This window comes from Bos taurus, chromosome 13, assembly GCF_002263795.3.
Source record: "Bos taurus isolate L1 Dominette 01449 registration number 42190680 breed Hereford chromosome 13, ARS-UCD2.0, whole genome shotgun sequence".
In the NCBI taxonomy this organism is placed as follows: domain Eukaryota; kingdom Metazoa; phylum Chordata; class Mammalia; order Artiodactyla; family Bovidae; genus Bos; species Bos taurus.
This window is the reverse complement of record NC_037340.1, coordinates 71,261,667-71,286,138: the sequence shown is the minus strand read 5'-3', so window position 1 is coordinate 71,286,138 and position 24,472 is coordinate 71,261,667. Positions and strand designations below refer to the sequence as shown.

The 24,472-nt window shown below is 42.4% G+C and overlaps 1 protein-coding gene and 1 non-coding gene across 13 annotated transcripts in view; one reads left to right on the top strand and one right to left on the bottom strand.

The window, feature by feature from the left end:
* Positions 1-24,472, top strand: part of PTPRT (protein tyrosine phosphatase receptor type T) — a 1,155,533-nt gene that overhangs the window by 566,714 nt on the left and 564,347 nt on the right. The window lies entirely within an intron of this gene.
* On the bottom strand, positions 18,777-18,883 carry LOC112449418 (U6 spliceosomal RNA). Its single transcript, XR_003037987.1, has one exon. It is a non-coding gene; the product is annotated as a U6 spliceosomal RNA (small nuclear RNA).

Sequence of the window (24,472 nt, the reverse complement as noted above, 5' to 3'; positions counted from 1 at the left end):
ACACAAACAAAGGGACAATCTACCCTTTCTTCTGGGAACAAGCTGTTCCCTAGGCCAGGGAGCATCTTCTGATGCCACATCAGGAGGGGACTTGAGTGCTGTATTCAGCTCAGGGACCCATTGCAGATATACAAGTAGAGAGTGGCATTGCTGGTGTGCATCTGGGGAAGATTGTCTGGCCTGAGGTGTAGGATAGATTAGAAAGGCTGCAGGCACCCGGAAAAGGCTGTCACAAAGGTCAGGAAGACAGATGCTCAGGTCTGGGTGAGAACAGTACTGCTAATATTTTAACCTGCTCAGCCAGTGGAAGACTTACTCATGGATTCTTGGAGCTTTACCAAGAAGGAGCAGAAGTGCAGAGTCCTCCAGGGGCCCCTCATGCACCTCACACAGCTAGGATTTTCCGAGCACTGCATCATGAAGAGTACATACTGCTCTCCACCACTGCAGCCCTGTAGCTTTGGATCTTGTGTCAGTAGAAGGCTTCCTGTCCCGAGCACATTCCCTAATCCCAGAGCACCTTCTCAAAGAGTGAAATGGAGCTCACAGTCCCTGGCCTGATGAGGGGAGCCTGCAACTGCTTCTACAGCGCAGCTTGGCTTGGGGAGCTGTCTTGCAGTGTACATGAGCCATTGGTTGGGTGTGAGGGCTGTTAAGACAGCTACTCAGCTTCAAAACTTGTCTCCATGACTTACTGTTTGAACTTGGGCAAGGTATTTAAATTCTTTTTGCAAGATATTCTTGGGCAAGGTATTTAAATTATTTTTTCATTCTGCAGTGTAAGTAATCATAACATGTTCCCCATAGGTTTTTGTGTGAAGCATAAATGATACAATCAATGTAAATTGTTTGGGGAAGTGTTTGTTTACCAGATGTGATTGTCATTATGCAGGAAAAAGTGTCTGTGAGCTAAAAGAACTGGTTGTATTAGTCAGCTACTGCCATAATAATGCTGCATAACAGAAACATTAAAATCTCAGTGACACACACTAACATTTATTTTTGCTCATGGGTCTGTATTTGTCTGGAACATCCTACTGACTTAGGCCAACCCTGGCTGATAGGCATCTTGATCAGCTGGCTAGTTTGATGTAGCTAGATGGCATAGAGTAGCCTCAGCTGGGGTGACTCCACTTTGCTCCACCTGGCCTGACATCCTCCAGCAGGCTAGATTGTTCTCATGGTGGAAGCAGGAGTCCGTGAGGGGAAGGAGAAATGCAGAAGCACTTTGTCAAGCCTCCCTGTGCATAAAGCTTGCTCTTTTCCCATTGGCCGAAATAAGTCACCTGACCAAGCCCGGCATCCAGGTGGAAGGAAGTGCACAGTTACAGGTGTCATAGCTTGGATATGTATAGTCATTGACGTAATCAGTACCACTTTGGTATTTTCAGTAAACCTCCTAGGGGAGCTCAGGTCCTTAAGGCAATACTCATTTCAACAGTCCTGCTTTTCCGCTAACTAATTGGGCTGTTTCTCTTTGTGAATTATTAGTATTGAAGATCATAATACTAGTTATCATTCACCAGGCACCTCAGTCATGATGCCACATACTAAAACTTCTTACCCTAGGAGACTATTTTAAGGATTAAATGAGATAATGTATGAAATCCCTTAGTTTATCTCAGTGCAAATTTATCATATTAACTCAAGAAGTGTTTTCCATTATTTTTCTTGTTATTGTCATCCATCATGACTATGATTAATATCATTATCTTCCATGAAAGCTTCCAGTGTAGGCATTTTTTAGCCTCATTTAACAAATGAATAACTGAGACTGAAAGAACTTAAATAATTCTCCCAAGGTCATACAGCTGATAAGGACCAGAGCTTATCTAAGGATTGATCTTCTTGGTAAATGGTCTGGTGTCATTCCTATAGTGTGGTGTGAAGGAGTGTACTGACCTGGGTAGAAAGTTCTAATTCTGAGCCCAAACCTGAAGCCCTCCAGCTTTAACCCTGTGACCTGAGTCCTGCTTTGTGGGGCCTCAAGGAGTGTGTGGCTCCTCTTCTGAGTGGCAGCCTTGTAGAGACAGAGGTCATTTGACACTCACTTGTTTCTACAAGTCAAACTCCCAGACATGTTTAGATGTGGTTTAGGCCAGAGCACTGCTGAAGGACAGACTGTCTGGTGTCATGCTATTTGTGGGTCCTTGGGTCTTCCAAGGCAAGCTCAGCTGTTTAGTCTGCTCAGCCTCAACCAACTGTGAGACAGGTGTCCATGTCCCCTCTGTCCCCTAAGAGGGGGCTCAGAGAAGCTGGGGAGTCGTATTGAGGCTGCATGGTTGGTAAAGGGGGGACTAGGACTGGCATTGCTCCCTTCATGGATGCCAGGTCTTTCCAGACACACAGGACCATCCTGCCATGCCACCCTCTCCTTTGCTTGACTCTCCTTATCACTTCTGGTCTTTGGCTGCTTGATCCAACTGCTTTGGGTTCTTCTCAGGGGACCTTCAGTCATGAATGACTCACCCAAGCTATCTGCAGATTCTCTCTCCCCTGGAAAGAGTCACCTCTTCAGCCTTTACAGGCTCCCACAAGAGGGAGAAGTACTTTCACACTGCTCATGCTGTGGCTTTGGGTTATAGGAAAGTTGATTCCTGCTTGCCATAAAGACCCTTATTAGTGGCTATGCGTGTGTGTGTGTGTGTAGGTATAGTGGGGGGCGGTGCTGTGTTGGGTCTTAGTTGCAGCACATGGGATCTTTGCCATGTGTGGGCTTAATTGCCCTGTGGCATGTGGAGTCTTAGTTCCCTGCCCAGGGATGGAACTTGTGTCCCCTGCATTGCCAGGTAGATTCTTAACCGCTGAACCACCAGGGAAGTCCCCCTTTAGTAGTTCTTTAAATGATGTTCTGGCAGGAACTGGTGAGGGAGAAGAGGGACCAGGGGAAGATGTGTGATCCCCCATCAAAGAGAACTCTTATTACAGGTTTAGAATCCATTAAAATACCCTGTACTCTCAGCTCCCACTGCTGCTTGTTCATTGAGGATTCCACACTGTTCAGAGCACACAGTCAGTTCTCAGGGGTATTTTACTCCCCGCCACTACCCACCTCCCCGCCCCCCCCCCCCCCCACACACACACATTGCTGGGACAGTACAGATAGATAATCCTTTTGGAAGGAATTTGAAATGTGTACCAGAGGCCTTAAAAATGGTTCATACTCTTTAACCCAGTGATCTAATATGGGAGAAATTATCATAAGGCATTAATCCAAACCTAGGCAAAAGCTATCTGCAGGGCAATTTATGGTAGCAAAAACTGGAAGCAACATAAATGCCTGACAGTATGGTAAGAGTTCAGTAAATCATGACTCATCCACTTAGTGGAATATTATGCAGCCATTTAAATGGTAATTAGAGATGGTGCTGGGCAACCTGGGAAATGCTTATGATATAATGCTAAATAAACAAGCCACCAAGAGACACCATGGAATGTAAAAAATAATGAAAACCATGCAGAAATGTGTGTTTGCATTGACATCAATGGTGTGGCTGCGGCAACAGTCCACATTCCAAATTTCTGTCTGAAGAGAGGCAGTTCCCAGCCAGAGAGCAAGGCAGGACTGACACAGAGGTGGCTGGAGAACCACAATGTTGATTTAAAGCCCCTCCACTAATTTTAAACATTTGTAACCATTATACATCTCAAAACTTGTGTTGAAGAAAATGAAAGACAGTCTATATGCGAAGATTCCTCCGGATTCCTCATATTCTAATAGGTATGATGATTCACACTGCACGTGGATGCAAATAACAAAATACCCAGCAGACGTATTTGATTTAGCATCTGCTGGTCTTGGTGAGAGCAGGTGCAGTGCAGTGGTGCGGACAGAAACCAAGGCACAGTGGGCCTAGCGGGTGTCGGCCACTGTGTTTTGTTTTGTTGCGTCATGGCTACTGCCCAGATCCACTGCTTGGGATCCTCAGTCCCTTCTTTCTTTATTTTTTTAACTGGAGTATAATTGCTGTACAGTGTGTTGGCTTCTGCTGTGCAGCAAAGTGCACCAGTCATATGTACATATAGGTCCCCTCTCTCTCCCCTCCCCCCATGCCCCCCCTCTAGGTCATCACAGTACTGAGCTGAGCTCCCTGGAAGCTTCCCACTAGCTGTCTATTTGGCACATGGCATTTATGTCAAACCTAATCTCCCGATTCGTCCCACCCTCCCCTTCCGTCCCTGTGTCCACACAAGAGTGTTTTGACAGGCCTATCGTGAAGTTCAGCTGTGGAAGAAAAGCACGATGTAGGTACAGAGGGGCATCAAGTTAGAGGTTCCAGCTTCACTTTTTGGGGATGTTTCTGGTTATTTGTAAAGCAGAAGAAGGATAGGCATCGTGAAATGTAGATGGGCTGTGACCAGACTAAAAAGATGGTCTGAATGCCTGCACAGAATGGAAAGAGATCGCCAAATAAGTGGAAAAGCAGCTTATATCTGAATATCATATGGGCATTGCACTGATAGGCCCTCACAGAGCAGGTGGAATCTTCTGATTGCTTCGTGTCTGCTAGTGTCCTGGTGTATGGGAACAACAGGCCAGGGGCAGGGACATGGGGAAGGGAGGCAATAGGGAAGCTTGGAAAAGCTCAAAGGACCGTGGTCCTAAGGAGGGGATTTGGGGAAGAGTCTTCTGAGCACTTTTCAGTGAAATTCTGTAGGTTGTGCCAGGTGAGCCCACACTTCTGAGTTCTCTGCAAAATCGCAGATTCTTCAGTAGCACTGAGGCCTATCGAATGCTTTGGGGAATAGAGAGACCTGGTAGAGAATGGGAACAGGGCTGCCTGTAAAGACTCAGTGGGCAGGGTTTTGGAAGCCCAGTGGTCCTGATACAGATTTTAATTCTCTCTTTTGCCATAAAGGAAACTGGAAATGAAAGAAGTGCATCCTTTAGCCAAAATTGGTAGTAAAACAAAGTAGAGGCCTAAACTTATATTTCAACCGGTGACTTCCTAGTGCCCCTTGTTCTGTTATTTTTTGATTTGTTTCAGAAACTATAAATGCCATTGTGAGGCTGGTATAAAGCACCCATAAGAGGATAAAGTTATATTGTGTCTAAAGAACAGTTCTTTGCAAAAGAACTCAAATGAGAATTTGGGCATTTTCCTGAATTGGTTCAAACTTAAAGGTCAACATGTCCCCCTGTTGAAGACTTTAATGGCTAAAAGAAACAATTGGGAAGGTAATTTTAAATCTCCCTGTTGGAGTTATAAAAATCTGTCAGAAACCTTATAATTAATGTGCTATGGCAATCTTTGTTACAAGAGATTTTTTTCCTTTCTTTAAATACATGGTATTTAAATCAGCTCTGCCAGTTTAATTCCCTATTAATTTGAGGGTATTTCTTATATATCTTCTTTCTGGTGTATGAGAAAACAGTTTATAAACAGAGTAGGAAACAAATCTAACCCATGTGTTATGGATTTTTTAGTTGGAAAAGACAATGTAACTAAAATTTAAGCAAAAATGTTTAGACAAAGAATAAACCCTAGAACCACCAACTGTGAAATAACCTTTGCTGCTGCTTTTTTCATTCTGTCACTTGTGGCCTTGAGCAGGTACTTCATTCTCTTGCTCTTATGCTTGGGCTTGTACTATTTTGTGCCCTGTCTTTAGAAAATATCATGTGGTTGTGAGTGAAGGAGAGGGAGATTTATTGACTCAGGTAACTGAAAGTCCATTCATGGGTCTGTCTTTCAGGTTGATTAGTATGAGCCTGAGTCATATATTTCGCCCCCAAGATCAAGGATGGGGGCAGTTTCCCCACAGTTCATGTGGGGCAGGAGGGAAGCATGGCGAACACACAACACAGGTGCGTGTCTGCCTGTGCACCTGTGTTAGGGTTAGACTTCTCATGCGGGGCAGGGTAGATGTTCAGCCCCACTGGATGGACATCCCAGAGGAGGATATGGATGAATCCTCCTGTTCTACTGAGGTGTCCCAATTTCTCTCCTTCATATTGTATCCAGCTCATCAGATGACAGGTCCGCGGGCTTGGCCATCAAGCTGAGTACTGGAACGTGTGTCTCTATGGGTAGAACCAGTGGTGTGCTGACAGACAGGCTCTCTGACAAAAATAAGCCTGATTTTGTAGTGTTTGCCAATTCCTATGGTTTAAATATTACCACCATGGCTAATTGTAAGCTCTCAGTGTAAGTGGGATTGGGAGGAGACGTGCACAGTCAACTCTCCTGAGTGAGCAGTTTATTCTGCCTGCTGCTCAATAAGGTCTCTTACGCCCATAATGTACTTTCATATTTATGGATTGTTTTCATACACCCGGATTTGGTTTGAAAACCTTATGCTTTTACCCCATTGGCTCTGTCACCTTGGAGGCAGGTTAATTGCAGTGGTTCTTTGTTCATTCTGTCAGTCAATCATCCTTTCATTTCACTAATGTGCACTGAAGCTCTACTGTGTATCGGCTACTTTGCTAGCGGCCAAGAGTATAGCAGTGAACCAAAGTCCAGAAAGTAAATATTAGTTTTCTAGGTGAAAGTGATGTGAAAAAATTAAGCCAGGAAAGAGGATAGAAAGTGCTAAGAAGGGGGTTGCTTTGGAGAAGGGGCGCTTTTAAATAGAATGGTTCTGGGAGGCCTCTCTGAATAGACGGCTGAATGAAATGAGGTAGCAGCCATTTGAAGATTCGTCAGAAGAGCCTCTTGAGTTAAGGGGACAGCAGTAGGAAAGGACATGAGGTGGGAACAAGCTTGCTGTGTTTAAGGAACAGCAGGAGGACCATAAAGCTGGAGAAGGGCCAGCCACAGAGAGGGTTGCAGAAGATGATGTCAGAAAGGTCGCGGGGACCCAGATCATGGAGAGCCTTGCCTACCATTGTTAGGCCAGGGAGAGAGAGCGGGAGTGGAACACTCCTGCTTCTGAGTGGAGCACCTAGACCAGTCATTTCTAGCATATACATCTCTGGCTAGCAGTGTCAGAATCACCGGAGAACTTGCTAGAAATGCAGATTCTTAGACCTTAACCTAAACCTGCTGCCTCAGAAACTCTGGGGGTGGGATGCAGCTAGTCCATGCTTTAACAAACCCTGCAGGGGGTGCTGATTAAAGCTAGAGTTTGAGATCTAGACTGCAGAGTGGTGCTCTGAGTTGGTTTTATCCCTCCCAGATCAGGGCCAGCATCTTCCCTGAAGGTGAAAGCATTACTTTTCATCACGTGTGTCAATAACTGTTAGGTTCCTGAAAGAACACAAGAGAGTCTGATGACATTTTCACAGGCCGTCAGATCTGTGCCTCCTGGAGTGAGGACTGTCATACACCTGACACGAGTCCACTCATTAATCTCCATTTAAAAATCCTACCTGTGCATTCCTAGAGCAAATGGTGATTAAATCACTCTCTTCTCTAAAGGTTTGCTTCTCCAACAGTTTGCTCAAGTAGTCCCCCATGTTGGTAATTTTCTTCTGTGAGAGAATTCTTTCTTTCTGTTTGAAGTATGGCGGAAAGAATAATTTGCAACACAACATAAAGGTGATATAATTTATATGTAACTGGTATGAATTGTTTCATGACACTGAATCTAAATCATATTAATTATGGCTCAGTCTCTACCCACCTGAGGCTCTTACCCTCCCTTAAAATTATAACATAAACCCAGGGCTTTGGGCAGCCTCTCTGCAGCCACAATGAGCTGAAGGCCCGTGGCTCTTCCCCAGGATTTCTTGATTGCATGTTTAAAAGCAACCAAGTATGGGCTTAATGTATCCTAATATTATTCAAACTGTCATTCGACTCTATTAATTTCACAAGTACCAATTTTTTAGAGATATATTCAACATTAACTCAAGGACTTTCCTTAAAAGCCAAAGGAAGAATTCTCACAGCTTAGTAGTTAATAATTTGTCTTTATGAAATATGTATAACTGTATTGCATGCAAATCCTTGAGTCTGTGTGGATCCTCAGCTTGCAGAATTCTCAAGCTGAATCAAGATGATCCCAAGCTGAAAATTCACAGGTGTTATTCAACAGGTGTTTTGAGCTCTGTTTGGATCTTGTTCTAGTAACTAAATCTAGAATTCAGAATTCATTGTCTACAAGTTGGATTTTTATCTAGCCTTAATCAAAATAAAAAAGAAAACTCAAGATTTCCAGATAGAGAGTTACTAATTAAATATATAATTCCCAAATCCTGGCATTTCTAAAAGAATTATTACTGTAATGTTTCTTCATATATAATCATCCGGGCACATTTCTGTACATATCTGCTATTATTATTATAAGCAATGCAAGCAACAAAAATAATAACAATTTTCAAGGATTCTAAATTCATAAAATTGCATTTTGGTGGAAAATATGGATATCAAAGAATCTAAATGTTGAGATGCAGCACATTGTTGCCTATTATATTTTTCAATTTCTTGTTCATGAATTTCAGTTTAAACATGTATCTACTTTTTCATAATTTTGCCCTTCTGTTTATGGAGTTCAGGAATAAAATTAACCATGACATGGAATTTAAAGCATTTCTTGATACTGAAATTTTCTACACTATAAAGTGATTTTAAATTTTATTTACATAGTTATCTCTCATCCAAGGACACATTTATCTGTTTTTCAATATACTTCTAAATATAATTTTCCAAAGTTTATTATCATTTATTCATTCATATTGAGGATTTTTCTTGTTCTGTAATGGTTCATTACCCCATCATGACTAAGTTCAGAGGCCCAAAGGACAAGGTTACCTCCATAGTACCACTCTCCAGGGTAGGCAAAGCCTCATTCACTTAGTATCTGTGGTGCTGAACTCCACATATGGTTGATTCTACGATCCTGAGGTCATGGGCACTAATCCCTGAACGACACTCTTGATAGCTACCACACCATCATTGAGACATCGTGATTCACTGAGACCTGCTACTTAATCTCTAATTTTCTTTTGTTTTTGTGCCGCTTGCTAAATAAGTATTTCTACTTTTTCCCTATATGCACACATTTACATAAAGATTGGTGGATACATAATGTACTTTTCAAATTAAAGTCCATTTGAATAAGTTTTGAACACTAAGGAATATTTCAGATTATCTTTACATTTGAAAATAAAATGTCTGAATCAAGCAACACCAAAGCTGAGAATTAGCAAGTGAATGATTAACATGCTGGCCTGGGACCCATTTAGCTGCTTGATGGGGATCAGAAATCATGCTTCAGTTCAGATTAGTCGCTCAGTCGTGTCCGACTCTTTGCAACCCCTGAATCGCAGCATGCCAGGCCTCCCTGTCCATCACCAACTCCTGGAGTTCACTCAAACTCACGTCCATTGAATCGGTGATGCCATCCAGCCATCTCATCCTCTGTCGTCCCCTTCTCCTCCTGCCCCCAATCCCTCCCAGCATCAGAGTCTTTTCCAATGAGTCAACTCTTCACATGAGGTGGCCAAAGTACTGGAGTTTCAGCTTTAGCATCATTCCTTCCAAAGAAATCCCAGGGCTGATCTCCTTCAGAATGAACTGGTTGGATCTCCTTGCAGTCCAAGGGACTCTCAAGAGTCTTCTCCAACACCACAGTTCAAAAGCATCAATTCTTTGGCGCTCAGCTTTCTTCACAGTCCAATTCTCACATCCATACATGACCACAGGAAAAACCATAGCCTTGACTAGACGGACCTTTGTTGGCAAAGTGATGTTTCTGCTTTTGAATATGCTATCTAGGTCGGTCATAACTTTCCTTCCAAGGAGTAAGCGTCCTTTAATTTCATGGCTGCAGTCACCATCTGCAGTGATTTTGGAGCCTCCCAAAATAAAGTCTGACACTGTTTCCACTGTTTCCCCATCTATTTCCCATGAAGTGATGGGATCAGAAATCATGCTTAATTCCAACTATTTCTGCCCCTCCTCCCCACCATGGTGGGAGGGTGGCATGTAGCTCTTGCCCTTCCCAAGTCCCTAGTTTCTTATTGCTGCTAAAACAAATGACCATAATCTAAATGGCTTAGTGGTTACACAGATATATTATCTAACAGTAACAAATTACCTTCTGGAGGTCTGAAATTTGAAGTGGGTTTCATTGGGCAGAAATCCAGATGTTGACCAGGCTGTACTCCTTCTAGAAGGTCTAGGGGATAATCTGTTTTCTTGCCTTTTCCAATTGCTCGAGACCACCTGCATCCCTTGGCTCATGGTCCCTTCCTCCATCTTCAAAGCCAGCCACAGTTCAGTTCAGTTCAGTCGCTCAGTCGTGTCCAACTCTGCGACCCCATGGACTGCAGCACACCAGGCTTTCCTGTCCATCACCAACTCCTGGAGCTTACTCAGACTCATGTCCATTGAGTCAGCGATGCCATCCCACCATCTCATCCTCTGTCATCCCTTTCTCCTCCCGCCTTCAATCTTTCCTAGCATCAGGGTCTTTTCTAGTGACTCAGTTCTTCACATCAGGTGGCCAGATTATCAGAGTTTCAGCTTCAGCATCAGTCCTTCCAATGAATATTCAGGACTGATTTCCTTTAGGATGGACTGGTTGGATCTCCTTGCTGTCCAGGGGACTCTCAAGAGTCTTCTTTTACACCACAGTTCAAAAGTATCAATTCTTCGGTGCACAGCTTTCTTTATAGTCCATCTCTCACATCCATACATGACTACTGGAAAACCATAGCTTTGACTATTCGGACCTTGGTTGGCAAAGTAATGTCTCTGCTTTTTAATATGCTGTCTAAGTTGGTCATAACTTTTCTTCCAAGGAGCAAGCGTCTTTTAATTTCATGGCTGCAGTCACCATCTACAGTGATTTTGGAGCCCCCCAAAATAAAGTCTGTCACTATTTCCATTGTTTCCCCATCTGTTTGCCATGAAGTGATGGGACCAGATCCCATGATGTTAGTTTTCTGAATGTTGATTTTTAAGCTAACTTTTTCACTCTCCTCTTGCACTTTCATCAAGAGGCTCTTTAATTCTTTACTTTCTGCCATAAAGGTGATGTCATCTGCGTATATGAGGTTATTGATATTTCTCCCAGCAATCTTGATTCCAGCTTGTGCTTCATCCAGTCCAGCATTTCTGATGATGTACTCTGCATGTAAGTTAAACAAGCAGGGTGACAATATACAGCCTTGATGTACTCCTTTCCCAGTTTGGAACCAGTCTGTTGTTCCATGTCCAATTCTAACTGTTGTTTCTTGACCTGCATACAGATTTCTCAGGAGGCAGGTCAGGTAGTCTGGTATTCCCATCTCTTAAAGAACTTTCTACAGTTTATTGTGATCCACACAGTCAAAGGTTTTGGCTTAGTCAATAAAACAGAAGTAGATGCTTTTCTGGAACTCTCTTGCTTTTTTGATGATCTGTTGGATGTTGGCAGTTTGATCTGTGGTTCCTCTGCCTTTTCTAAATCCAGCTTGAACATCTGGAGGTTCACAGTTCATGTATTGCTGAAGCCTGGCTTGGAGAATTTTGAGCATTGCTTTGCTAGCATGTGAGATGAGTGCAATTGTGTGGTAGTTTGAGCATTCTTTGGCATTGCCTTTCTTTGGGATTGGAATGAAAACTGACCTTTTCCAGTCCTGTGGCCACTGCTGAGTTTTCCTAATATGCTGACATACTGAGTGTAGCACTTTCACAGCATCAGATTTTAGGATTTGAAATAGCTCAACTGGAATTCCATCTCCTCCACTAGCTTTGTTCATAGTGATGCTTCCTAAGGCCCACTTGACTTCACATTCCAGGATGTCTGGCTCTAGGTGAGTGATCACACCATTGTGATTATCTGGATCATGAAGATCTTTTTTGTATAGTTCTTCTTTGTATTCTTGCCATCTCTTCTTAATGTTTTCTGCTTCTGTTAGGTCCATACCATTTCTGTCCTTTATTGAGCCCATCTTTGCTGAAATGTTCCTTTAGTATCTCTAATTTTCTTGAAGAGATCTCTATTCTTTCTCATTCTATTGTTTTCCTCTATTTCTTTGCATTGATCACTGAGCAGGGCTTTCTTATCTGTCCTTGCTATTCTTTGGAACTCTGTGTTATCTTTTCTTTTGAAATCTCTCTCTGATAGTTATCTCCTGCCTCCCTCTTTCAGTTGTAAAGATCCCCCTGTGATTACACAGGCCCACCCAACTAATCCAGGATAATATCCATTTCAAGATTTTTGCCACATCTGCAAAATCCCTTTTACCTTGTAGTGTTTTCACAGGTTCTGGGTATTAGGCCATGAACATCTTTGTGAGGCGTGCATTACTGTTCCACAGTGAGGACTCTATATGAGGTGTGGAATCTAATGCCATCATTTCTTCCCTGGTAGTACAGGTGCTCAGCAGTGGTGGTTTTGAATCGTTCCTGGTTCTCCCATGTCCTTTGGATCCTTGGTCTATGGCCGGGCCAGTTCTCTTATTTCTACTCTGGCCCAGTTCTAAATTCTAGCCTCTCTCTAAAGCCTCTCTTCTTTAGACCTTGTGTGTCAGCCTTAAGTCACTGCTTGCTTAAGCTGTTTGCTTTCTGCAAGGTGGTATCTTTGTACTTATAGTGCCAAGTGCAGTATCTTAGGCCCCAGAATAATTGAACTCTGCACATGTTGGAGGAATACCCTGAACATATGCTTCATACCCAGCAACATTAGAAAATATTTTAAAATAATCAGTTGTTAGGGTATCATAATAGCAAATACTGTTTGAAGCTATAGATTTCATTGGGTGGACGTTTCCATTTCCATTTGGCTTCATCTTCCCCATTTTCCCCTTGCTCACAAGGTGCTCAACAGCACTCACCTACCTGAATGTGCACAAGAGACTCGGGAGTATCTCTCCTTACAATGTCATAATTGCTTTAACTTTTCTTCTACCTAGCGCACCATAAATGCAGTCAACTGATCTTTGCGTTCTTTGACAACTATAGTTCCATTTGCTTTATTTAGAAACAAATGTAATTACTTAAACTGGGGAAGACAGAACTACTTTTGCAGCAAAGTCAAAACATGCATCAACACTCATCTCTATAATTATTTCACCAGAAAAAAAAAAAAGTCCTTACTGGCTTTTCTCACTAGTAAAGAGGGTCCTCACCAGTGGTTGGCAACTCTACTAAGTAATATATGTCAGTTCTGTTCTCAGGACCATAAGCCTAGCCTGACCAGCTTACCCTTAGAGTCCAGGAGTCATGCAGATGAAGCTCAGATACTTCTATCTGTGGCTTATTGTTGAAGAAGATAGCCTTTTGAGGGAGTTGAATCTGAGTTTGTGTCTTTGACTCTACTATCTTCTTGGAAGATTAGGCAAGATAATTAATGGGCAAGATTAGGGGTGACAGAGTTTTCTGCAGAGAGCCAGATAGTAAATATTTTAGGCTTTGTAGACCACATGGTCTCTTGTAACTATTCAGCTCTGCTAGAATTGTAGCATGAGTTTTTAAAAATGGGCATAATTGTATTCCATTTAAACTTATAAAAATAGATTGAATTTGGCTCATGGGCTATATTTTGCTGAGTCTTGGGCAAGATACTTTCCCTCTTAAACTTTAATGACATTCATAATGAATATTAAGTGCTGACTTTGAGGATATTAAAATATTAAAGAGATACTGTTTATTAAATGCTTAGGACATTACCTGCCATACCGTGAATGGTCAGTATATCTTTTGATGGATGAGTGGATGAATGGATGAATTGATGGATGGCTTAATGGGTGAATGGAAAGGATGGAGAGAGAGATAGGAAGGGGAAAAAAGAGAAAAGGAGCAGCCATACTGAAACTAAATATATTGAATAATACCTACCAGTTTCTGGGAGAAAATACTCTCTTGCTATAGGGATAATGGACCAAATGTAGCTAAACTGATTATGTGAGTCATGTCTTGTCACTTGGAGCAGAGCAACAGGGCTAAACAGAGGCTTGAGTCACCACAGTAAAAAAAAAAAAAAAAATTTCCTTTTCTACTATCTGCTACTTCCCTATCCCACCAGGATCTATTTTCTGTGAGTTAGAGCCATCCCACTGGCCCTAAGCTCCTGCGTGACTTCCTTCAGAGAATCCAGGAAAATGACTGATGTTCCAGCTGTGGAGGTGCCCTGGGAGGTGCCTGTGTTCTGGCCCCACTGCGGTCGCATCTGCCTTTCTTCTCCACACTGAGTATCTGGCTGATGTCCAGATGGTCTGGAAGCTGTGATGGCTCCTAGGCCTTAGGATTTTCAGATCTGTTTCTGTGAATGACTGATCTGTTCTCCCGGGGTCCCCTCAAGTAGTCTGGATAGATGAAACCTTGCTCAGTGCAGTGTACTAGTGCCTAAGAAAAGACCATCAAATGCAAAGGTGTCCCCCCATTCAGTAAAAGAAACTGAAGAAGCTCTCAGATGGGAACTTCTGGCTTTAAATGTTTATCTCTGAAATAGACTGTTCCATCTTGCAACTGACATTTTAGTGAAGACATGAAAAAGAAAAGAGAGAAAACAAGTAAATAAAAACTACCCTGTAACACTGAAAACTAGGCCTGAAAATTGGATCTTTTTTCCAACAATGGGCAGTGAAACTATTTTGTTGAAGTCTGAACAGATATGGATCCAAATATAGGTAAGAAGACCGTTTGGCTTGCCATACTGTCTTAATGCTTAATTCAGATACATGGGGTCTATTCAGATGAGGAAACTGAGTCACTCTACCATGTGAGTGTTGCTTTTTAAGATGAAGATGTGATTAAACACTATAAAAATGGATCCAGAGCTTTACGAGAATTTGAGCAAGAAGAAAAGTAAAACTATATTTTAAAAAATTTGAGGCTTAATGTCACAGAATCACATACATTTATCAGGTCATCCAGGGCTTTGCCTCAAACAGTATATTCATCATTCAGATGGGGGGGGAAAAAAAAAGATTAAAATGTTACAGAGTTTGCGGAGGTGTGTCCTAGGATGGAGGAGCATGCAGATTCAGAGGAGACACAGAGCAGAGGCTTCTCCCCCAGTCTTGAAGGTAAGGAGGATCATTTGAAAAATGAGGATGCCTCCCTGTTGGAGTGGCTTAATGCAGTGACCGTATGTAGCAACCATGTGACCCAGAATTTCTAAGACAGCTCCAACTGTCCATTTATTTTTTCTTAAATTAGATGATCCCTTCAAATGGGTCAAAGTAGTTTTAACTTCTAGACCATTGTGAATTTTTTTTTCCTTATGATTGGCTTAGAAAATATGGTCACTGGGAACACGAAGGTCCAGTAGTTAGACTCATTCCACTAGCTAAAGTCTGAAAAGTATTTGGTACTTAGAGAGCCTGCAAAGTAGAACTTTTCCTCAAGATCACAATGGATTAGCTAGTAAATAACATGTGTTCCAGGTACAAATATCTACCGTAAATCAACATATTTTAGTATAAGATGGTTCTTTGCTGTAAGCGTTCAGTGATCATCTATCAATTCATAACTCTTTTCCAAGTTGATTTTCTCTCTCCTGCATTGTACTGGTTGCTCCGGTGTCCATCACCATTTGCATCTTCTGTTAATACTCTGACAGTTGTAGATGGGCTCATTCACTTGGGTTTGTGTACTTCTTTTCACTCTAGCATTCTGAGACTGAGACTGCCTTCTGTAGGGATTGAGAGAGAATGGGTGGGGCAGAGGGTAAGAGTGAAGAGAGAGATTGAAACAGCCCCCCAGGGACTTCCCTGGTGGTCCAGTGGTTACGACTTCACTTTCCAATTCAGGGGGTTCAAGTTCAATCCCTGGTTGGAGAGCTAAGATCCCACAAGCCTCTAGGCCAAAAAGCCAAAACAAAACAGAAGCAATATTATAATAAATTCAATAAAGACTTTAAAAACGGTCCATATCAAAAAAATCTTAAAATAAGTGCCACCCAAATGAGAAAACAGGCTGCCATATTCTTACCACCAGATTTCACAGGAAGAATGAAAGCAAAAAAAAAAAAAAAAAATCTGGGAAAGGACCTAGCACATTTCAAGTTCCAGGAACTGTGGTGGATGTTTTTTTGTTTTGTTTTGTTTCATATTCACCTCTCTTATTATTCCTTTGTTCATTCTCTCTTTCTCTCTCTGACACATGACTTAGCAAAATTAGATATTTTAAAGTCTCTAGTAAGAATATGCCTCAGAGGAATTAAGGATCTTTTCCAGGGCCACTGAGTGTAAGGAATTAAGCTAGACCTTCTCAGAAGGACTTTCAGCTCCAGAACACATATTCTTTCTCCTATATCCTCGTCCCTTCCATCTAACGACAGCTTAATGGGCCTCCATCTTTGCAGTTATCTGAAGGGCCACCATGCCAATGTTCATCTTTTCTTACACTGCTTTGAAAGAAAAACGCTTTAATAGTCCTTGTTAAGGGGAATTTTGTATCTAACTCTGTCTCCTTTTTGCTCTGGCTGCCAGGAAGCTTCAGGTCACATTTGAAACGTGATGGTGGTACCTGTGAGGACCTTATGGTTGGCACACGGGCATCCTTCTTGCTGTGGTGCTCGCAGCTCTGTCTTTAGGCTGTTTTCTTGGTGCTTTACTCCTACTGACTTTTTGCTGGTGTTGTATCTTATTCCTTTTATACGCTATCTCAAATCCTTTGTGGAATATGGGGGTGAAAGAATGAAAGTTGAATACCAAATACATCATACATGTACACTAATGATCGTTAATTAGCAATGATCTGTATCTCCTGTCACATTGTCTCCTGTCTCAGCTTTGGAACATTCATCGCTTTTCTCCTTTGTCTGCTTTTTTTCAGAACATTCAGGACTAAGAGAGTCGGGGAGGAAGATTTCTAGCCCCCATGCTCATTTCAGCTTAAGCAGTTCTGAATAGTTTGTGCTTTCTCCACAGTTCCCTCAAAGTGCTGTTTGGTTCTAGCCTTTTCCTAGATCTGGCTTTTAAAAACCTTTTTTTTTTTTCTTTTCCCCATAGTTTGAGCACCTCGATGAATGCATTGGGCTACTTGCAATATTAATAACTCATGTCGTTCTAACCTTATGTTCCTGATAAAGGAATTCTCTGCTGTTTAAGGCTCTGGGATGAATAATGGCTGAGTGTTTCTATTGTCCTCTTAAAATGGAGATTACTATATGTTGAATCACAACAGAACTACTTTTTTATAGGCTGTGAATAGCATAAAGGCCCATCATGTTATTCCAGGCAGCGCCAACTGAATGGATAATGGGAAGCCAATTATTATAAATAATGCCTTGTTTCCTTTTGGCCCTGTGCAAACTTCACAGAGCCAGATTCTGTTCAGAGCCGGGAGAGTAAAGGAGACTGTGCACGCCCACACCTAGCACAGTGCCTGGCCCAGGTCAGGGCTGCATCATAGCCCAGTCCTAATCTGATCTCAGCTGTGGTGCTGTAGTTTTGCCTTGTCTTTTCCTTCACTATGATTTTTCTGGGATAAGGGTTTGCAGACAACCATCATTTCCCATTCAGATTCTTTGATAGGGCTGGGGCAAGCTGGATTGGACAGGGGTATGAATTCAGGCCACTTTGCAGGGCTCCTGGGAACCCAGCTGGGTGAGCAGAATGCTGCTTGGTGAGTCTGGTTGCCGTAGAACCGGAGGAGGAAGAAAACAGAAAGGAACATTCTAGCAGAGTAGACAAGGTTGGTCTGAGAGAAGAGCCAGGGGTGGTTGGGGAGTATGGGTCTAGCATTCAGAAGCCAAGAGGAACAGGGTCTGCTGCCATGTGGGAATGGGATTGGGTAGGATGGAAGGAAGAAGCACATGGATGAGGTGAGTTGCCAGAGATTTGGCTGGGTAGGTGGTGATGCCCTCAGCAAGAATGTTCATACTGAAAGCTCTTGCAGAATGAGGCTGTGTTTCCAAGCCTCTCATGTGCTGATGGAATAAGCCCCAGATTCTTTCATCATCTCCCATTGCATAGAGTGGGACTTGGAGGAAGTTTACCCATTTTCCTCTCTGGGCCTGAGTATCATGGTTTGCAAAAGGAGGATGCTGGGCTACACGTTCTCTAAGAGGTGTGTGAGTGTGTGTGAGTGTGTGTGTGTGTGTGTGTGATTAATAATGATGTGAGGCAGTCTCATGTAAAAGCAATTTTTTTTTCTAGGCGAACATAGTCTTGAAGCCGTGAACTTTCTACTCCTAACCATGTTTTTTATTTTGACATCTGTTGCTCTACACAGACTTCTTTGTAACTCCCAGCTACTAGCAATTGAAATTCTATCAGCACTGGAGTCTAGGACCAAACTGAGTGAGCAGCAGGAAGCATAATTTAATATGGATGCTTTGCTTAACACTGTACATTTTTATGGAAAAAGCAATACCTACTCCAAAGCTGGCATTCTGAAATTGGATGACATATCCATGGTTTTCAGTGGACATATGACACATATCCATATGTTAGAGCATTGGTGGACGGAAAATAAATTTTTTAGGGTAGGAGCATATTTAGATTTAATGCATGTCAAGGAGTGCCCTGTCCTTTAAGGTATAGGCGTACAGAAGGAGTAGCAAGCAATCAAAGGCATTTTGATTTTTTTTTTTATTCAACTTTTTTTTTAAATTTTATTTTATTTTTAAACTTTACATAATTGTATTAGTTTTGCCAAATATCAAAATGAATCCATCACAGGTATACATGTGCTCCCCATCCTGAACCCTCCTCCGTCCTCCCTCCCCATACCATCCCTCTGGGTTGTCCCAGTGCACTAGCCCCAAGCATCCAGTATAGTGCATTGAACCTGGACTGGCATCTCGTTTCATACATGATATTTTACATGTTTCAATGCCATTCTCCCAAATCTTCCCACCCTCTCCCTCTTCCACAGAGTCCATAAGACTGTTCCATACATCAGTGTCTCTTTTGCTGTCTCGTACACAGGGTTATTGTTATCATCTTTAAAAATATGGAACGCTTCACGAATTTGCGTGTCATCCTTGCGCAGGGGCCATGCTAATCTTCTCTGTATCGTTCCAATTTTAGTATATGTGCTGCCGAAGCGAGCACAGCATTTTGATTTTAAAGTACTTTTTAAAGAAGTATCAAGTTAATCCAACTGACTGTCCTTTAGCTTGCATTTCATTGCTGCTTCTCTTTACCCTGCCAAGAGGATTTTTGCCCATCCTGAGTCTATATCAACCCATTACTCTGTCTACTGCCTGTTAGCTGTCCTCCTTCATAGCTATCACTTGGCATAGATCATTGAAGGGGAGATATAATATTAATAGTAGGAAGGAGTGTAGACATCTTTAATTCAGGAGCAAGATGTAGACTTGGAAATACAGGCTTGAGAGTCACCAGGATATAGATAGTGATTTAATTTAAGGTAACAGATGAGATCAGAAGGGGAGGAGAAAGATCTGGTACACAACACCAATGTGAAAATTGAACATACGGACAGGGGATGAAGGGCCTGCAAGGCAAGCCAAGAAGGAGACTTGAGAAATCTCTAAGATCACTCAGAAGCCAAGGAATTAAGTATTTAAAGGACACTCAGTTGTGTCTATTTGCGACCCCATGAACTCTAGCCCGCCAGGCTCCTCTGTCCATGGAATTCTCCAGGCAAGGATACTGGAGTGGGTAGCCATTCCCTTCTCCAGGGGGTCTTCCTGACCCAGGGATCGAACCCAGGTCTCCTGTATTGCAGGCAGATTCTTTACTATCTGAGCCACCAGGGAAGCCCATTTAAAGGGAAGACTGGTCAATTCTACGCTTGCTGAGTGGTCGCTTAAGAAAAGAACTAAAAGAAACCCATAGTTTAGCAACATGGGATCCATGGCAGGAAGAATTCCAATACAGATGAGGATAGAAGTTGAATGAGTTAAGGACAAGAAAAGTAGTGATCAATCTCATTTCACTCTTTCAGTTAATGTGCCCATGAGGTGGGCTGGAGTGTTTGGACAATAACCTGTGAGAAGAATGGAGATAAGAGGATTTTCTCTTTATGGGGAGAAGTGAGGCTTGTTTAAATGCTGATAGGAAGAGACCAATGGAGAGGAAGGTTGAAGACAGAAGGAAGAGGGGTAACTGGCAAGCATGAAGTCCTGAGAAGGCTGGAGGGCTGAAGACCCAGGGGAAGGAATGCCCTGGAATAGGAGACTGGGCGAACTGGGAGAAGGAGGGATGCAAGTAAAGGCTTCATAACAGGGAGATCAGCCCATCCCTTTGTGATGGCCTCTTTTGCTTCTATGGAATAACAGATAAGATCACCCCCTAAAATTGGAATAGAAAAGGATGCAGGAGCATGGAGAAAATTAGCGAAAGCAGCAATGGGAAATTGGGGCCAGGTACCCAGGGAACTGGGGAAAGGATGGCTCAGCTAACCTTGGAAACCATCTGTCAGTCTGGGATTATACTATCTTCTGGAGCAGAGCTCAGCAGCCAAGATGGAACATGGTTTGTGACATTGGTATAAGGTGTCATGGGTTGCATTGTGTCCCCCAGGTTCATATGTTGAAGTCATAACTCCCAGAATATCAGAATGTGACTTCTTTGGAAATAAGGTCCTTGTGGATGCAATTAAGATGAGGTCATAGGGCGCTAATCCAGTGTGACTGTTGTTTGGTTGCTGAGTTGTGTCCGACTCTTTGCAACCCCATAGTCTGCAGCATGCCAGGCTTCCCTGTTCTTCACAGTATCTCCAGGATTTGCTCAAATTCACGTCCATTGAGTTGGTCATGCTATCTCACCATCTCTTCTGGTGTGACTTGTGTCCTTATAAGAACATGGAATTTAGACACAGACACATGCCCATGGAGAGAATGCTAAGAAGGCAGGGATTGCGGTGATACTTCTACAGGCCAGGGAACACTTGTCAGCACACCAGCAGCAGTGAGGGGAGGGTCGTAGGATGGACTCTCACTCGTAGACCCGCTCTGCAGATACCCTGGTCGTCCTGGGCTTCTGACCTGCAGACTGTGAGTCGGTACCTTTCTGTCCTCGGAGACACCCGTCGGCAGTACTTTGTGCTGCCGTCCTGACACACAACTACAAAAGGGAGCCAGGGGTGTTTATTTTTCTTTTCCCTTTTTTTTTTCTTTTGCATCTTCAAGTTGCTTGTAAAGGACTTCAGACAAACATTTTAAGCGCACATTATGAAAGTGTTATTAAAGAAATAGCTCAAGGAATCCAAGATGAATCAGGAAAGAAGGCAAAAAAATAAAATATCAATAGGAGAGAAAACGTATAAAGAAAAAATAATGAAGAAGTTTGGAGTTGAAATGTTCTTTCAGGTCCTACAGTTGTAACTGCGAATAGTTCCTAGGACCTTAGTTTCTGAGAAAATCTCAACCCTCCTCAGCAGTTTCCTGTAAAGGTTAATCTTAGCCTCCAGGTTCTTGCTAAAGTGATCACTATGTTACTCCTCAAATTAGAACTCAGCTTAGATCATAGCCAAGGTATTTGCAAATAATCATCTCTTGTTAGGCACTGACTTCCATTTACATACTGTAACCACAGATCGAATATATTCTCAGAGGGACTTTCAAGTTATCTGAGCTGTGTGAGTCTTCAAAGGGCTGTGTGGCTTCGTGTGGATTTAATAGGCTCTTGGCCCCGTGTGTGATTCAGCATTTCCTAGGTTCCAGTTCTCAGAGAATTTGCTCATTAGCTTCGAGAGACAGTTTTGAATGGAATAAAATAAAGGGGAGAGTGGGTTGTGGTTTGAAAAGCTGCTGTGATTAAAATCATAAGGACAGCTGCTGTTCAGTGTCACTCAATGTGGATAAAGAAGTGCTTGCTGTCAGAAAGCCACTGGGCTGTAAATTTTGTTTATTGTACAACTGGCCGCTTTCTGCCGAGTTTAAAGTTTTAGGAAGAGTACATGAATAGACCACATGGAGCCAAACCAAGTTCCTCTTTTTTAAAATCTTCCTTGAAAAAATAACAGTTTTTTTTTCATTGAAAAAAATTTGGAAAATACATGAAAGTAAATATAAAAAGCGGATAATTGATCTCTTGAGTTTTAACCTTTTGAATGCCTTTTGATTTGGTCTCCACCCCACCATTCATATAGGCACAGGCATATTTTTATGAACTTAGAAGCATATTATAATAGTTTTTTTAAAAATTGAAGTATAGTGCCTTTACAGTGTTGTGTTATTTCCTGCTATACAGCAGAGTGAGTCAGCTATGTATGCATATACATATATCCCTTCACTTTTGCATTTCCTTCCCATTTAGGTCACCACAGAGCACTCAGTAGAGTTCCCTGTGCGATACAGCAGGTTCTCATTAGTTATCTTTTTTATCAGATCAGATCAGATCAGTCGCTGAGTCGTCTCCGACTCTTTTCGACCCCATGAATCGCAGCACGCCAGGCCTCCCTGTCCATCACCCACTCCCGGAGTTCACCCAGACTCAAGTCCATTAAATCAGTGATGCCATCCAGCCATCTCTTCCTCTGTCGTCCCCTTCTCCTCCTGCCCCCAATCCCTCCCAGCATCAGAGTCTTTTCCAATGAGTCACCTCTTCACATGAGGTGGCCAAAGTACTGGAGTTTCAGCTTTAGCATCATTCCTTCCAAAGAAATCCCAGGGCTGATCTCCTGCAGAATGGATTGGTTGGATCTCCTTGCAGTCCAAGGGACTCTCAAGAGTCTTCTCCAATACCACAGTTCAAAGGCATCAATTCTTCGGCGCTCAGCTTTCTTCACAGTCCAACTCTCACATCCATACATGACCACAGGAAAAACCATAGCCTTGAGTAGACGGACCTTTGTTGGCAAAGTAATGTCTCTGCTTTTGAATACGCTATCCAGGTTGGTCATAACTTTCCTTCCAAGGAGTAAGCGTCTTTTAATTTCATGGCTGCAGTCCCCATCTGAAGTGATTTTGGAGCCCAGAAAAATAAAGTCTGACACTGTTTCCACTGTTTCCCCATCTATTTCCCATGAAGTGATGGGACCGGATGCCATGATCTTCGTTTTCTGAATGTTGAGCTTTAAGCCAACTTTTTCACTCTCCATTTTCACTTTCATCAAGAGGCTTTTGAGTTCCTCTTCACTTTCTGCCATAAGGGTGGTGTCATCTGCATATCTGAGGTTATTGATATTTCTCCCAGCAATCTTGATCCCAGCTTGTGTTTCTTCAAGTCCAGCGTTTCTCATGATGTACTCTGCATATAAGTTATATAAGCAGGGTGACAATATACAGCCTTGACGAACTCCTTTTCCTATTTGGAACCAGTCTGTTATTCCATGTCCAGTTCTAACTGTTGCTTCCTGACCTGCATACAAATTTCTCAAGAGGCAGATCAGGTGGTCTGGTATTCCCATCTCTTTCAGAATTTTCCACAGTTTATTGTGATCCACAGAGTCAAAGGCTTTGGCATAGTCAATAAAGCAGAAATAGATGGTTTTCTGGAACTCTCTTGCTTTTTCCATGATCCAGTGGATGTTGGCAATGTGATCTCTGGTTCCTCTGCCTTTTCTCAAACCAGCTTGAACATCAGGAAGTTCACGGTTCACATATTGCTGAAGCCTGGCTTGGAGAATTTTGAGCATTACTTTACTAGCGTGTGAGATGAGGGCAATTGTGCCGTAGTTTGAGGATTCTTTGGCATTGCCTTTCTTTGGGATTGAAATGAAAACTGACCTTTTCCAGTCCTGTGGCCACTGCTGAGTTTTCCAAATGTGCTGGCATATTGAGTGCAGCACTTTCACAGCATCATCTTTCAGGATTTGGAATAGCTCAACCGGAATTCCATCACCTCCACTAGCTTTGTTCGTAGTGATACTTTCTAAGGCCCACTTGACTTCACATTCCAGGATGTCTGGCTCTAGGTCAGTGATCACACCATCGTGATTATCTGGGTCGTGAAGATCTTTTTTGTACAGTTCTTCTGTGTATTCTTGCCATCTCTTCTTAATATCTTCTGCTTCTGTTAGGTCCCTACCATTTCTGTCCTTTATCGAGCCCATCTTTGCATGAAATGTTCCTTTGGTATCTCTGATTTTCTTGAAGAGATCCCTAGTCTTTCCCATTCTGTTGTTTTCCTCTATTTCTTTGCATTGATCGCTGAAGAAGGCTTTCTTATCTCTTCTTGCTATTCTTTGGAACTCTGCATTCAGATGCTTATATCTTTCCTTTTCTCCTTTGCTTTTCGCTTCTCTTCTTTTCACAGCTATTTGTAAGGCCTCCCCAGACAGCCATTTTGCTTTTTTGCATTTCTTTTCCATGGGGACGGTCTTGATCCCTGTGTCCTGTACAATGTCATGAACCTCATTCCATAGTTCATCAGGCACTCTAACTGTCAGATCTAGGCCCTTAAATCTATTTCTTACTTCCACTGTATAATCATAAGGGATTTGATTTAGGTCATACCTGAATGGTCTAGTGGTTTTCCGTACTTTCTTTAATTTAAGTCTGAATTTGGCAATAAGGAGTTCATGGTCTGAGCTGCAGTCAGCTCCTGGTCTTGTTTTTGCTGACTGTATAGAGCTTCTCTGTCTTTGGCTGCAAAGAATATAATCAATCTGATTTCGGTGTTGACCATCTGGTGATGTCCATGTATAGAGTCTTCTCTTGTGTTGTTGGAAGAGGGTGTTTGTTATGACCAGTGCATTTTCTTGGCAAAACTCTATTAGTCTTTGCCCTG